Source organism: Limulus polyphemus, unplaced genomic scaffold (genome assembly GCF_000517525.1).
Source record: "Limulus polyphemus unplaced genomic scaffold, Limulus_polyphemus-2.1.2 Scaffold182, whole genome shotgun sequence".
NCBI lineage: Eukaryota > Metazoa > Arthropoda > Merostomata > Xiphosura > Limulidae > Limulus > Limulus polyphemus.
In genome coordinates this window covers 609573-625816 of record NW_013665792.1, presented here as the reverse complement: position 1 = coordinate 625816, position 16244 = coordinate 609573, and the positions used below count along the sequence as shown (strand labels likewise).

Sequence of the window (16244 nt, the reverse complement as noted above, 5' to 3'; positions counted from 1 at the left end):
GTAGCTAAGAAGTTTAGAGGTGATCAGACAGTGTAGCTAAGAAGTTTAGAGATTATCAGACAGTGTAGCTAAGAAGTTTAGAGGTTATTAGACAATGTAGCTAAGAAGTTTAAAGGTTATCAGACAGTGTAGCTAAGAAGTTTAGATGTTATCAGACAGTGTAGCTAAGAAGTTTAGAGGTTATCAGACAGTGTAGCTAAGAAGTTTAGATGTTATCAGACAGTGTAGCTAAGAAGTTTAGAGGTTATCAGACAGTATAGCTAAGAATTTATAGGTTAGACACTGTAGCTAGAATTAGTATATGAGATTGGTTCACTGTATTGGAATATATATATATATATAAACTATTAAAAATGAAACATATTTGGTATTATTTGAAAACATATTACACATCATAATTGGCCGTACTTTTTACAGAGTGAAATATTTTTCATATTTCCAGCAATACTACTTCATTGTCAACACAAAGTACTAAATTTAGCTACAAGGTTAGCTATCCTCACACCCTCTTTCGCACTGAAAAAGCATCAAAGTGTTTGTATAAGTAAAATATGTACAATAGAATATTATTGTGTTTTATTTAGTTATGCTCATATCACCTTTTTTTCTGAAAAGGGCAAGTTGTTACACTTTTTTCATAAATTTCTATCATTCTTTTCTAACCGCAACTTAGTTATCTGCAATAACTTTGTTTAACATCAGGAGAAGTAATTGAAATATATTATAACTTTTTCTTATGTACCCCAATGGCACAGCGGTCTGTCTGCGGATTTACACCACTAGAAACCGGGTTTCGATACCCGTGGTGGGCAGAGCACAGATAGCCCATTTTGTAGCTTTGTGCTTACTTTCAAACAAACAAACGTTTCTTATGTATTTTCTTCTTTTTGTCAGACTATACTTCCAAATGCATACAAGAATTTGAAATCGTGTGACTTCCAAGTAGCAGAATATTTGTCCAGGTTTGTAACTGTTTATTGTCCTTAATAAATTGAAAAGCATATGGCAGAGATATGCAACACAAGCACGTTGCTTTTATTCGTTAGCAATTTTTCGCAGCAATGTGTAGAGTTTTATGAATGCATTAAATTTCGTTATAAATCAGCTTAATGATTTATGTTTATTCTAAGTTTCGTAAAATACAATTCGTGCAGTAAAGATCTATCAGCGAATGAATGCAGTTCAATAAAGATATTTTTATGAAGTTTACACATTTCACGCAAATATTTTATTTTATAAATCATAATGCGTAGTGATAAGCATTTTCTATTAAAATTCAATAAATATATGACAGCAAGTGTAAATACTCTTCTTGGGTAAAGAATAAATGTCTTCAACTTTACATACAGTATCCTGTATAGATACTTTATGCATAAATCATTTAAATAATATCAGAAGACTTAGTATTTTTTCGTTTCTATCTTAAACTTAGATAAATGGAAACGTTATTTTTCTTCGCCTTTTTAAAATTCAAACCGACTCATTTTGTTGGTTCTTACAAATAACTCCTTTAAACTATGAGTGACTGTGAGGAGCCATGAAGCTATCGGGGACTGTAAGGAACCACTTAAACCATCAGGGACTGTAAGGAACCACTAAGCTATCAGTGACTGTAAGGATTCACTAAGCTATCGGGGACTGTAAGGAGCCACTTAAACCATCAGGGACTGTAAGGAACCACTAAGCTATCAGAAACTGTAAGAAGCCACTAAGCTATCAGGGACTGTAAAGAGTCACTAAGATATCAGGGACTGTAAGGAGTCACATAGCTATCAGCGACTGTAAGGAGAAGAACGAGGAACAATTCTCATTCTTTATCTCAATCCCTATCATTTTAGAAAAAAAAAAAGTAATGTGATTTAGATCACCAGATGACATCCCAACTGTTCTGTTTTTTTTTAATCTAAGCTAATCACAGAGTGCATTTTAAATCTAACACTTATTTTACTTTAGCATATAAACGTAAATATATTCTAGTTTTTTATTGTTAATATTATGAATAACATCATTTAATGGAAAACGCATAAATTACCGAGTAAATAGCTCTAGAAAATTCACAACGTAACAATATATGATTACAAGCAAGAGATTATTCAATAAACGAGCATTCAAGGTCGATGGTTAAGTATACAGAAAGAAAATCAGTTTTGTCGTACACTGATAAGATTTTTGTGGTTCAAAAACCCATACACTGTTGTTTATTTCTGAAGCCATTAAGACCAGGTAAGGGAACTTGTAAGGTTTCGTAAGGGTCTAATCTGATCATCTACAGGGACTGTCATCATCTCTTACAACATGCTTGAATAGTTTGATGCTTATAGGAAATAAGAACTGAACAACAGACTTCGTAAAACACTTCGTAGCTTAAATGTATAATTGTTTCGCAAAATCATTTTTTCAGTAATTTATTATAAAAATGTTTGGCACAAAAATACATCTGAGCATCGGCAATATTATTTAAGTATTTGACAGCGTTCAAAAAAAGATTAGATCCAAAGTTAGGGCCTACGTCTAACTAAGATATTGAGTGTGAATAAAAATTTATTATTTACATTTCGAGACGCAAAATGAATTTACTTTTTAGTTGTTGTTTATCAAAAACGTTTTGGTTACTTTCTCAAATTAGAATTTTGATGGATTCTGTAAACGTTTTTCTCGTGAAAAATCGGTTATAATATCCTTTTTTTATTTCTGATCTATTTATTTGAATAATTTGTGACGCGATCTAGCAGTGAATTTCTAGGCTTATATCCTGATATGATTTTAATTAAATATTATAGTCAATATTCTTCATTATATAAGCTCAAGTCGTGTGGATCATTTTTTCAGTAATTTATTACAAAACTCTTTGGCACAGAAATACATCTGAGCATCGGCAATATTATTTAAGTATTTGACAACGTTCAAAAAAGATAAGATCCAAAGTTAAGGCCTACGTATAACTAAGATATTGAGTGTGAACAAAAATTTATTATATAAATTTTGAGTGGCAAAATGATTTTATTTTTTAGACTTTCATTAAGAAGATCCAGGATCAAATCCTGACCACAACAAAATAGAAAATAGTCCTTCTTAAGACTTCCCTGAAAACAATATCAGATTAATAGCCGAAACATAGGGAAATAAAACAAATTCATAAGTAGTATCTAATTAAAAGCCTCCCAGTGGTACAGCTGCATGTCTGCGGACTTACAACGCTAGAAACCGGGTTTTGATACCCGTGGTGGGCAGAGCACAGATAGCCCATTGTGTAGCTTTGTGCTAAACTTCAAAAACAACAACAAATTTGGCGGCCGAACTGGTTGCTACACTTGTAGCACTGATTATAATTTCACAGCATGTATTTGTTCTCTATGGCTTATTACACTTTTTATAAAGCAGCCGAGATAGCTCAGTTGGGAGAGCGTTAGACTGAAGATCTAAAGGTCCCTGGTTCGATCCCGGGTCTCGGCGAGTTATATATATTTTTTTCACAGCAATTTTAAAGTACCAAAGTTGTGTATAATTTATTATTAGTAAATCCAGTGTTTGGTTAAAAAAAATAATTCTTTGCTGTTAAACGTGAAAAGTTCACTTGTAAAAGTGAAGAATTATAACCCGTTAATTTCATAAGATATTTATTTGTTTCTGGATCCAGTAATACGAGTTTTGTTTGTAATTAAGCACAAAGCTATTCAATGGGCTATCTGTGTTCTGCCCACCACGGGTATCGAAGCCCGGTTTCTAGCTTTGTAAGTCTGCAGACATGCCGCTGTGCCACTAGAGGGGCCTAATCATACGAATGCACCTGCCTATTTAGAGACATTTAGTTTTCTAGTGAAAAATAAAACAATATAGTCGTTTACTCAATTCTAGGTTGTTAGCTTTTGAAACCTCAAATTTTTTATTTCTCCCCCTCTCTTTATAATTCGGCATCAAAAATGGCAATTCTTTCTTTTTTCATGCGTGCAAAATATAATAGGAAGCTTCGTGCAAGTATGTTCTTAGTTGCTTACATACATTTCTACAAAATAAATATAATTTATGACTATGATAAGCTAGTATAAAATATTCATGTATTGTGTAAAATTTTAGCACCAAGAACTAAATTTAGTAATATTTAAATAATGGTTTTGTATTATAATACTAGTATTACATTCAAGTGGAAAATTTCATTACGTCATTCCTTTTTCGCTTTCTAAATAAAATAATATAAGCAAAAAGAAAACTACCAATCTAGCGTTATATTTCGCGAAAACTAGTATTAATATTACTCGAAATAAAAAGTACTAACAATGATGGTTTTGTTTGTTTGTAGTTATGCACAAAGCCACTGGGGGGGGGGGTGCAACAATGATAGAAAATCGTTAAGTAGTGTAAAATAAAAAATATGTAAAAGAGACGTCAAGAACTACAATAAACTAAAAAGTTACAGTTCTTATTGTCCTAATGAATATGATCCAAACCATTTTCTTGTTTTATACGTATTTAGTTATTCATGTAAAAATAACTATGTTATTTCTGGCTTGTGTCCAAAGTATAAGCGGTAATCATTTTAGTTAACTACTGTTTACAGTTTATAAAACCACAGTAAAGTCTCATACGTTCGATTCCCCGCGATGAACAGAGAGCAGATAGCCCACTGTGTAAGTTTGAGCTTTAAACAAGAACAACAATAATAGGTCGGCAAACAACGATTTATATACATACGGAAGAGTTTTATTGACAGTGGAACATATTACATGTTTCGACAGAACATTGGTCTGACTTATTCAGATCATCATATCTATTTTCCTACGTATTATTATATTAGCATAATACGCTTCATTAGTGAAATAAGAGAACAACAACAACACAAATTAACGAAATAAACCATATAAATTAAAAATAACTATGAAACGCGTATCGCCATCTGTTGAGCACTTTAACGTTACAATTATTATTATTTAAGTTTAAGAAGTAACTTACCTTTAAGCCGATGTTTGAAGTCACAATTTATTATGAATCGATTAATGAAGTTATATTTTCGCCCTACAAACACTAGTAAAGTATGTGGGTGGTAATTTAGATAATGTAAATACACGGTGAATATTCTGCTTTATACCTGCATTTCGTCTGTTGATAAGCTTGTTTGAAGTTAAGCACAAAGTTATACAATGGGCTATCTCTGCTCCGCCCACCACGGGTATTGAAACCCGCTTTCTAACGTTCTAAGTCCACTGGGGGCCTGTTGATAAGCAGCGTTTAAGTGAACAGCAAGCAGCGAAATATAAAATACTAAAAACACGATTTTATAAGAATATATATTACATTATAACAAGAATTTTGAAATACATTATAAGATATTTTGTTCTTAATGTGAACTGCACCCAAATATATGACGTCTTGTGATATGTGTTCAAAATTTGCTTACCTACTTTTTACATTAAGATAAAAAAAACTGACTTTCAGGATTAACGAAGACTTTTAATTTTAGGTAATTTTATCATGTTCAAGTTTATTGTTGTCTATCGAGTTAGATTTTGTTATGGGACGAAGAGCACCCAGTGGGCGTCAAGAGAGAAGATACTGAAACAAAGGAAGGTCACGTTCGAGTTAAAGTAAAAGAAAGTTACAGGAGCTTTTAATCTATTTCGAAAGTACAGTCTGTTAATGTGAGCACCTACGCAATCAACGCAAATCAACCAGAAGGAGTTTGTATTTTAAACATTAGACACTTACTGCTGCGCTATAGCTCGTCCACCCTATACCATCTTCTTCGCCTCATTATTATTCTCTTGACCTTGTTAGTCGGAGTCGATCTTATCGGAGGTGAATACAGGGAGTTTTCCTGGAGTTTAATTGATGAATGACACATTGTTTTAAAACAAGTGTTTGACAGCCATGTTATGAAAACCTTAATGTGTTTTACCAGTCGGGTTATCACAGGGAAAATGTTAACTCTATATCCTCCCAATAAATCGATATAACGATAGTGAGTAGACTAGAACCAAGCTTTTTCGCGTAGTACCTAAAACAAACGGGGTTTCTAAATTTCCTGAAGGATTCTGGTTACCTTTGTAAAGATTGGAAAATTTTATAATTAATTTGCTCATGCAAGAAGGTCAGACTAAAATTAATATAATTTAAGAGGAAAATCAAAGTCGTGTATGGAACTAAATGACTATGTTGTTGCAGATGATCAACAGATGGCGTAAGCGTAGTTAGACAAATTTCATGGTCAAAATATTTCATGTTAACAAAATCGCTTTTGTAAAGGAATGTCTGCTGTGGAATAAGCATATTTCGTAAAGTTTGAATTATTAGTACGTAAGATCCTATGGAAGAAGAGAAAGAAGTGATTCTGAAATAAAACAATGTGATTTGAAAATACACATGATAAAAGATGTCAGAGAATACTTAGCCGTATGTAATTATAAAGATTGTTACTTCAACTGACAAGCAAAATGACCACACAAATGATATACAGTTACTGTACGTTTCACGTGCTACTCAGGCGTTAGAGTAGAGGACACATATCTCAAAGATTTTCAAAAGCCATTCAAAAACTATTTCAGAAGCTTGATGGTATACTCGATTTACTAACCACCTTAATACGTCGGATATATTTCTTTGTTGTTGTTTTTTCGTTCATCATTAAAACTGCAATATGGGGTTGGTGATGTTTGTACAACGATAACTATACTGATTTATTAATTAGTAAGATTCAAATCCAAGGCCCGGCATGGCAAGGTGGTTAGGGCGCTTAACTCGCAATCTGAGGGTCGCGGATCCGAATCCCCGTCCCACCAAACATGCTCGCCCTTTCAGCCGTGGAGGTGTTATAATGTTTGGTCAATCCCACTATTCGTTGGTAAAAGAGTAGCCCAAGAATTGGCGGTGGGTGGTGATGACTAGCTGCCTTCCATCTAGTCTTTCACTGCTAAATTAGGGACGGCTAGCGCAGATAGTCCTCGTGTACCTTTACGCGAAATTCAAACAAACGAAACAAATCAAATTGCTGGTATGTACTGTCTTGAATATTAAATATCTGCAAAGTGAGATGAATGCCCTCTGTTACACGAGAATGAGACTATATCGAGTAATGATTGTTTGTTTTAAAATTTCGCGTTAAGCTACAACAGCCATCAGCAAGAGCCGTCCTAAATTTTAACTGATACACTTGAGGGAAGTCAGCTAGTTAATATCGCCTACCACTAACTTTTTGGTTACTCTTATATAGCCCAATCACCCCCGAAAGTGCAAAGCACCATTTTGCAGTGACGGGTTGCGAACCACAGATTTTCTGGTTCCAATTTGTGACATAATAACCACTAGGCCATGCTCGGCTTTAGTTGTTTATGATTAGTATTTATTATGGCACGACTAATTTTGATTTTATTTAGCTAGCCGGAACATTTTCACATTTGGTTATTGATTATAACCTGCATCAACAAACTGAGGGGTATTTAACTTTAAAAAAAATGAGGATCTATATAGGCGAATAATTTCTAAAATGAAGGAAAGGCCAGTCCAGGTTATCTTAACCACTGACTAGGACCGTTGTTTATAGAGTTCAGTACTTGCTTAATGGCATGTTACATTTGAAGTTGACACAGGAAAATAGGGCTAGTTTAATAATCTATTTCCTCTGTTTACGATTGCATAAGCTATAGAGAATCATCATATTCTAAGATAAAAAGTGCGCGATTCCGAAAAGATGAGAATTTCCACTATTAAAGGTTAAAATCTAGAACAAATAAAAATTCACACTTCTGCTGTATATGTATAAGTGTGAATTTATCAAACGAATGGAAAGTCATGTAAGTTATATGTAAAAGTAAAATAAATACAACTGTTAATAAAATCACTTATATTAAAGTAGTTTTGTGATTACTCTAATATACTTTTTCAGAAGGCATCTTCAAAATGCATAGATATACATCTAAGCTTGCTTATATGAAGAATGGTTTCTTAAAAACATAAATATTTAATACTTCATAATTCGTTTTTATTTGTTTGTTTTCTCCTAATTTCTCATTTTCTAGGATACAGAAATTTTAATCACGTTTCCAGATATTCTTACCTTATTTTATTAGCACTAACTACCTGTGCTTATATCATCTCTTGGTTAATATTCCACAAATATGTATGATGTCGGTGTTTAATTAAGACAGAAAGCGAAACTCGGGAAGCATGTATCGCAGACGTTTTGATCTGTACAACAATGTTAGTAATTTTCGTTCTATAAATTTCTGATATTTGGAAACCTTGTCAATTCAAGAAAGTAAATATATATATATGTCTTTCCGTAAATAGACGTTTCTTCATCAGTGGTGACCATCATCTTTAACTCTGTCGCTTTGGACCAAAAAAGTGTATTGGGCACGTTATGACAAACATTTCTCTTGTGACCATCATCTTTAACTCTGTCGCTTTGGACTGATACTAAAAAAGTGTATTGGGCACGTTATGACAAACATTTCTCTTTAGTTTCTGTCAAAAACCTACTACGAAATATTTATGAATGTTTCATCTTTAATTTGTTCCACAGTCATCTTATTTATCTAATATTATTATTATTTATAGCAACGATATTAAAGATATGGCTATTTTCCTTTTAAAGCTCCTCATACAAGTGAAAGGTCAGTTACAAATTAAGCTAAAGTATTTTTGGTTATAATAGTTATATTTTTATTGAGAGTTCGTTAAATATCAATCAACTAAAGAAACAAATGATCAGTAATTATGGCTAATAAGAAAGACAAAAAATAAATTTAGTGATAAATCAATGAAATATTAAATAAATGGGTGCGAGCCATCACGAAAAGAGTCGGAAAACCTGTCCAACCACGCCCGCTAAGGGTATTATCACTGTGACAAGTATGAACAGATAAAGATTAAACCACCGATCAGTTGTTCTGGTCACACGACATCATCAATCTTTTTGTCGGGTTTTTCCGTATATCAGCTCCGAATATCTAGAGCTGAGAACGTTAATGAACCTTTCTGCAAGTTTCCACGTACCAGCGAATTAACTGTATAGGAACAGGAACAATTCTTTCAAATAAATTGAGAATGACATTTGGAGGCTAAGGCCTAAGTTAAACATCACATATCAAACGAAACCTTGAATGTCGACGCGGTTCGTGTAATGCAAGCTATTTGCTTGTTAACCACAAGAAGTACTATCTGAAAGTTGTTGACTCAAAGTACTGAAACTTTAAATATATTAAGGTTGTCGAGTAGGCTGTCTTTAGTCCTCAGATCTTGAAAATGTCTCTTACATTTGATATAGATCTAGTGAGCGGCAATACTTAACAACCAGCAAGTTTGAAGATCACAAGACCACCATGATGAATGATGCATACTGCAAAATGTACTTTTGATTTATTTAACACGTCATAACATATAAATTAAAACTAACCTTAGCAAATGCTAGTCGAAATTAAAGCGTAAAAAAACAATGAGATATGGAATATGCTCACACTTTAAATAGAATAAAATAATCTTTATTTTCATGACACGTACCATTTTCTTAATTACGAATATGAATAATGGATATGAAGCATTTGATGCAGAAACTGAGTAATTTTTTTATCATACTTCCTGTTCACAATGTTTTAAAAAGAAATAGTTACATTTCTTTATAGATTCGGGTAAATACTTTCTTGTGACTGAAGCAAACATGTTAACATGTTCAGTTATGGTATCCGATTGACAGTAACGATCGCCACCTCTTGACTGTCCTTTTACAAAGGAGTAGTGGAAAGTTTGTTTGTAGTTAATCACAAAGCTACACAGTGGGCTATCTGTGCTCTGCCCACCAAGCGTATCAAAACCCGGTTTCTAGCGGTGTAAGTCAGCAGACATACTGATTTACCACTCTCATGGCTGAAAGGGTAAACATTTCGGTCCCACAACCCGCAGATTATAAGTCGAGTGTCCTAATCATCAGGCTGTGCAAAACCGGAAGTAATGGTGTTTTGCTTGTATATTTGTTTCATAATTATGCAATTCTTAATATTTAATACAACTGGTTTTGAAGAAGATGGCTAACAGAATGGTCATATGGGGCCGTTATACTTCTTTTTTCTTCAATAGGATTGATTGAATGACTTGGAATTTTGGTAACTGATTTTGTTTGTTTGTTCGCGCAAAGCTACACGAGGGCTATCTGCGCTAGTGTAAGACTAGAGGGAAGGCAGCTAGTTATCACCACCAACCGCCAACTCCTTTACGATCGAATAGTGGGATTGACCGTAAAATTATAACGCCTCCACGGCTGAAAGGGCGAGCATGTTTGGTGGGACGGGGATTCGAACCCGCAGATTACGAGCCGAGCGCCTTAACCACCTGACCATGCCGGGCCCTTCCAACGTTTCCCTTTAAATAAATGATTAGAATGTAGAGATGTACAAACAAGTGAAAATGAAAGCAAATTAAATGAAAGTTAAGTTTTAACCGAAGCTTGAAATTATCTTATATATTTCTTCCTTGGCTTGACCATTATAATCAGATTTTAGACTTTTTGAGATGTTTTAAAGGTGGAAGGCTTTCTAAGATTAGGTGTTACGTATGAACGTAAAGTTGACTAATCAACACCCAGTAATATTATTTATTTCACATTTTAACAATGTAACACTAAAACTGATTCTCATCTGTTGCGTCACCTATACTCCAGTGCCAAGAAATCTGATGCCTGATTGGACCAACCTCTTTATAGAGGTAAAAAAATCAACCGTTTTTTTCTCCCTTCACTTTGCAATTATCATCACTGTTAACGCTGTCATTATTTAAATTTTATACATTGTGTATAAGCTTGGAATATATTTTCATCCAAACAGTGGGCAGAATAGCCTCGATTGTTGACTTGTATATTTGCCTTGTGTATCTGTTACACAGAAACTGATTACCAACAGGATCAATATTTCACATCTTTTGTTATTGCCCTAAAATAATAATAATGTTTTTTGTTTCAAAGTAGAACAACTATTTCCTAAGCTCTGTTTGTTTTTTTGTTTTTTTGGTCGAGTTTAACTTCAATCTGTACACAAACTCTTAACACATATTAAAATGTTGGTCTTAGTAGTTGGTTTAGTTTTACCTGAGAATTCCACATTGTCACAGGGACAGTGGTTTTGACGACAGCTTTTCATTAACGCTGTTCTCGTGTAGGTTAAACGATAATTTCAATCACTATGAAAAAGCTGACAAGTACTATAGATTTTATCACGACTTTTATGCGAGAGTTTAATTGAATAGAGTAATCAATTTAGATTTTGCGACAACATAACTACTTCGTGTTATTCCTTGCAGGATAGATTTTAAGGCTATGGAATTACACCAACATAACTACTTCGTGTTACTCCTTGCAGGATAGATTTTAAGGCTATGGAATTACACAGATTTTACATTTACAAGATTATTAAAAGTTAACAATACATAATTGAATTTCTTTTAATTTATAAATATTTACTTTATGAGCATACGTAAAAGAAACAGTTGTAATATTACTAAAATAAACTGAATTTATGTATTAAGTGTAAAAAAATGATATTGCACATGCATTAATTCCCTAATAGTTGATGGTTCGATAAATTAAGATACAAAATATTAAATTTAACAGAACTATATAAAACAAATATATAAAGTTACTTTCAAATATGTGTGTGTATATATATACAAATATAAGAATGTGTGAAAGTAAATAATCTGAAAACCAAAAGAGTTAGACAAGTAACTTTTGCATTATATTATTATATGAGCAACCATCTTTCCACAACTGACTGCAAATAATGGAAGGTGGTAAAGATGTGGGACGTTGTGGGCTTGAGCTCTTATAATTTCTTTTTTTTCCCTTTCTCTTTATGCAAATTGTGAATCTGGCGAAAATAAGCTAGATCTGATAGCCGGAGTATCTTATTCTGTAGATACCTCTAAAGATAAAGACATATTTAATAATATTTCACGTTGCTTGTATCTTGATGTTACTTCTTTGTCCATGCTGCTGCGATTTTGTGTTTCTTTTACATAGTCTGATGCTTAATATACATATATATACATTCATACATACACTTATCGTACAACAATAATGCCAACGTTGTAATTCAGCAAGCATTGCTGTATTTAAATTGTATACAAAACAAGAGAAAGGGAAAACTCATTTAATTTTCACAAATGAAATATTTGACATTTATTTAATGTTAAACTACTGAATAAAAGGGAGGACATCGCAGTTTCATGTAAAATTCTTTTTCATTTACAAACACTGACTTACAACCTCGTACAGCAGTTTACTCTTGAAGCTATCAGTAGGTAAGCCAGTGTTGTAGGTTATTATGATAATTACATCAACATTACGTTTTATAGTTGCCGGGCTATCACTTCAAAGTTGATATTCTCTGATAATAACGCAATGGATATACCTATAAAGATTTTGTAATGATTACCTTCTTACAGGAGAATTCATATACAAATATGTATATCTTGAATTGTTTATATGACAGAAAATGAGCATATTTTTACAGTCGTATAATTTATAGTCCTCAGTGAATTTTGTGAAACGTATTTATGTGGCTGTGTAATAATACTCTTTGTCTATGAATTAACTTAAGTCTGCAAAAACATGAAGTATAAGGCCTTGGGTGATTTTTACTTCTGTTGTTAGCCGAACTGAAATGAAAATTTCCTGATTAAACTTGTGCTAAGGTAACCTATATATATATACATAGGGAATGAAATAACATAAATACGTAACATTATTAATTTACTTTTTTTTTCTATTTTTGAACGAGTTTTTATAGGTTTGCGATTAGATATAACCTTTACTGGAATCCCACATTTAATGTTTTTTCGGTATCATCGAATATATTTTTGGACATTAGCTAAACACAAAAATTATTTGTTGAAAATCTTTATCACTTAAAATAAAGTTTTTTAAAGAAAAATACTTAAAATTATTTCAACATCAGAAACTGATTTATTAACTAATATTTCTTTTATTTTTAACTACATAAATAATAAGTGGTAAATTAAAATTTTAACTTTGATTTCTTAAAGACACACACACAATACAAAACGTTGCTCTAATTTCTTTATTGCAACGTTTAAATGAAACTGTAATGTTCTTATACACTAATGTATATAATACGAAACAATAGAACAACCTATATTGAAACTAACAACATAATACTCCAGTACGTTAGGATTCACACTTACTAGTGAGCACATCATTATTCATGCTTTTCTCCTCGCCCTAGCATTGAATTTTCTTTCTTAAGTCAACAGTTTTCCTGGACAAATTGCTATAATTTCATATATATCTCCCCTATTATTATTATTTTAGCCTGGATCACAATTTATACTGCCACCTATAGTATACACTAATATACACACAGCTAATAAAGGGCAATTTAAGCAATTACAGCAAAAGAACTTATGCTGTAAAAGTTGACAAACTGCTTGGCTGTTGTGCTGGTTTAACAGTGTGGTTATCTGTGGCTTGAGAAGCCCGTACCAATAGATTTAGCTACAACAAATAACTAATACTAAATTAAACAGAATGATAAGCAATATTTTAAGATTTATACTGGTCCGTGTCATTTCCTATACTGTGTTAGAACACTTTTGTTTTTTACTGTATGTCTGCTAGTGCGGACCTAACAGACCCACGGGTGTAATTTTATATGTTCACACAACTCTCAGAGTCTCTCATTCAAGCGACTTTCAGTGTTCACCACAGACTCAACCTGAGTATTCAGAAAATAAAGGTACCTTGGTTCTAAGTTTATGGACTTACAACGCTAAAATCTGTGACTCGATTCTCCGTAGTGGATACAGCAAATAGCCCAATGCGGCTTTGCTCTAAAACAAACAAACAAAATGTAAGGGTTGCAAATCTCTATCAGCATAATGAAATATCAGATTGCTTAGCAATAATCACATTGTTCTATGATTATGTCTAATAACTGCATCTTCCTTGTAGTAGCAAACTAACACTGGCTACTCCACAAAAATACTGCATTTGTTTCCACTACATATCATTAACTGCAGCTGTCCTAGCTGTAGTGGTCCAACTCAGTACACAGAAATACTACATCTCTCCATTAAGTAGCTCAGAAAATATGGCTTACCATGTCCTTTCAGCTGTTGGTTTTTATTCTATAATCATTTTATAATGATAACTCACTCAACAGCTTGGAATGTAAGTGTTAGAACTTATTAGAACAACTGCTGCCCATAGCACTATCCTAACTGCTGATTGGCTTCGATCTTAATATTTCTGAACACGAGGTGAATGTTGGTGGAATGGACAATTGCCTAAACACAGAAACTGTTCTATAATTGGCTCACTTTGAGTTAACTTTCCTGATAAGCCAGAAAGGTGTGGACAAAGTCTTCCCCTTCATCATTAAGGCCAAAATCATACGGCATAGTGCTCTCATTATCATTTGATTCGTTAATCTCCCCAATCTCTGGATCCTGTACCAATCAGTACATGAGAGATTCGTAATTTAAATATGGGTTTAACTTTTCAAAATGCTTTCATAAACTACATGACTGCTATAGCTTATAGTTTGAAAGATTTAGCTATCTAAGGATGTGATAAAAATCAGTCTAACCAGAATTGAGCTGCTTATGTACCAAACTCATATACAATCTTTGGATTTAAACTCCCTTTCCTTTTCTGTCTTGTAGTGACATCTCTTTTAATGTATGGTTGCTTTACTCATCTATTTATATGTAAATTTACGTGCTTTAAGAATTGTAAATTTTATACATTACATATCCTTGCATGCATCACATCCACAGGATGTTTGACGAACAACAAATTGAGCGTTGCACTGTTGACCTATATATCGTATGACTGACGTGTAGCAAGTGTTTATCCCAGTCAGTTCACTCAAGGATCAAGCACTATGCAAGCATATACTTAACTATGTAGATATCCAATTCAGCCAAACCATTAGATTGGTAATGGTACAGTGAAATAAACATCTTCATAACACTTAACAGCTACACAACTTTTGTTAACAACTGGCTATTAAAGTTAGTTTTTGATCCATGAGGGTCTCTTCAGTTGCTCTAAACCATGATATTTACAATTTTGTTAAATAACACTAAACAATCTTGCATATCCAGCATAAATCATCTACTTATAACTGTTACTTTTTACCTTTTGTTTTGGCATGTATATAATTGTGACACAGTTATTTATGACAATCATTACAAGGGTTATTCCTGGCTATGTTCTGTGTACAAAGACGCTAATTAAATTCAGAAATGTCTGCGTGCAAATTTAGAAAGAAAAACAAACAAACTTGGTGGAAAAACATGTTTGTATGCTAATCATGGAAGGGTAAAACATTAGCAGTTTTCAGCCGCCATGTTCATAATATGACTAAAAATTTGTTCCCAGCGAACATAAGTTAGTTATAAAACATATTTGATTGCACTTGGATGTAAGAGAAAGTTGTCCGACCTCACCATATATCTCAGCAAGAAAGTTTAAATGAATTTAGTGGACCAAATTGATGTTTAATAACAAAGTTATGAATAATGCATGCTAAACAAATACTTTGGTCTAGAATATTTATAAATATATTGTGTGCGTATAAAATAAAAGTACTTGTATTAATTAACATATAATTGGTAAGATTCTTCTCACTTACGACTAATTGAGGGTGCTGACATCTAGCATCATAAATTGGTACCTGGAACGGACTAATTATTTCAATATTATGAGCTCCCAAGTGGCTCAGCGATAAGTCTGTGGGGTTATAAAACTAAAAACCAGGATTCGATACCCGTAGTTGCCATTGAAAAGATAACCCATTGTGTTGTTTTATGTTCAATGACAAATAAAAAAGAGAAAAATGAAAATTTTGTAATATTGATAGAATAAATAATTAGAAATAAATGCTGGCATTTTCAATCGTTTGCTTCGTTTAAGTTTGTTTGTTTGAAATTAAGCACAAATACATTGCCCACCACGGGTATCGAAAACCGGTTTCTAACGTTGTAAGTCCGCAGACATACCGCTGTGCCACAGAGGGGCGCTTCTTTTAATTGTTTGTTTGTTTATTTGAAGTTAAGCACAAAGCTACACAATGGGCTATCTGCCCACCACGGGTATCGAAACCCGGTTTCTAGCGTTGTAAGTCCGCAGACATACCGCTGTGCCACTGGAGGGTGCTTTTTTTAAGTGAAAGTGGATACTTAATTCATTGTTATTTATGTTATTCTAATAAAATCAAGGTATTATTAGTATTTGATCATCGTGA

At 33.1% G+C, this 16244-nt stretch overlaps 1 non-coding gene across 1 annotated transcript; it reads left to right on the top strand.

Moving 5' to 3' along the window:
- Window positions 1-3380: 3380 nt before the first annotated feature.
- On the top strand, window positions 3381-3453 carry Trnaf-gaa. Its single transcript has one exon. It is a non-coding gene; the product is annotated as a tRNA-Phe (tRNA).
- The last annotated feature ends 12791 nt before the right edge of the window (window positions 3454-16244 follow it).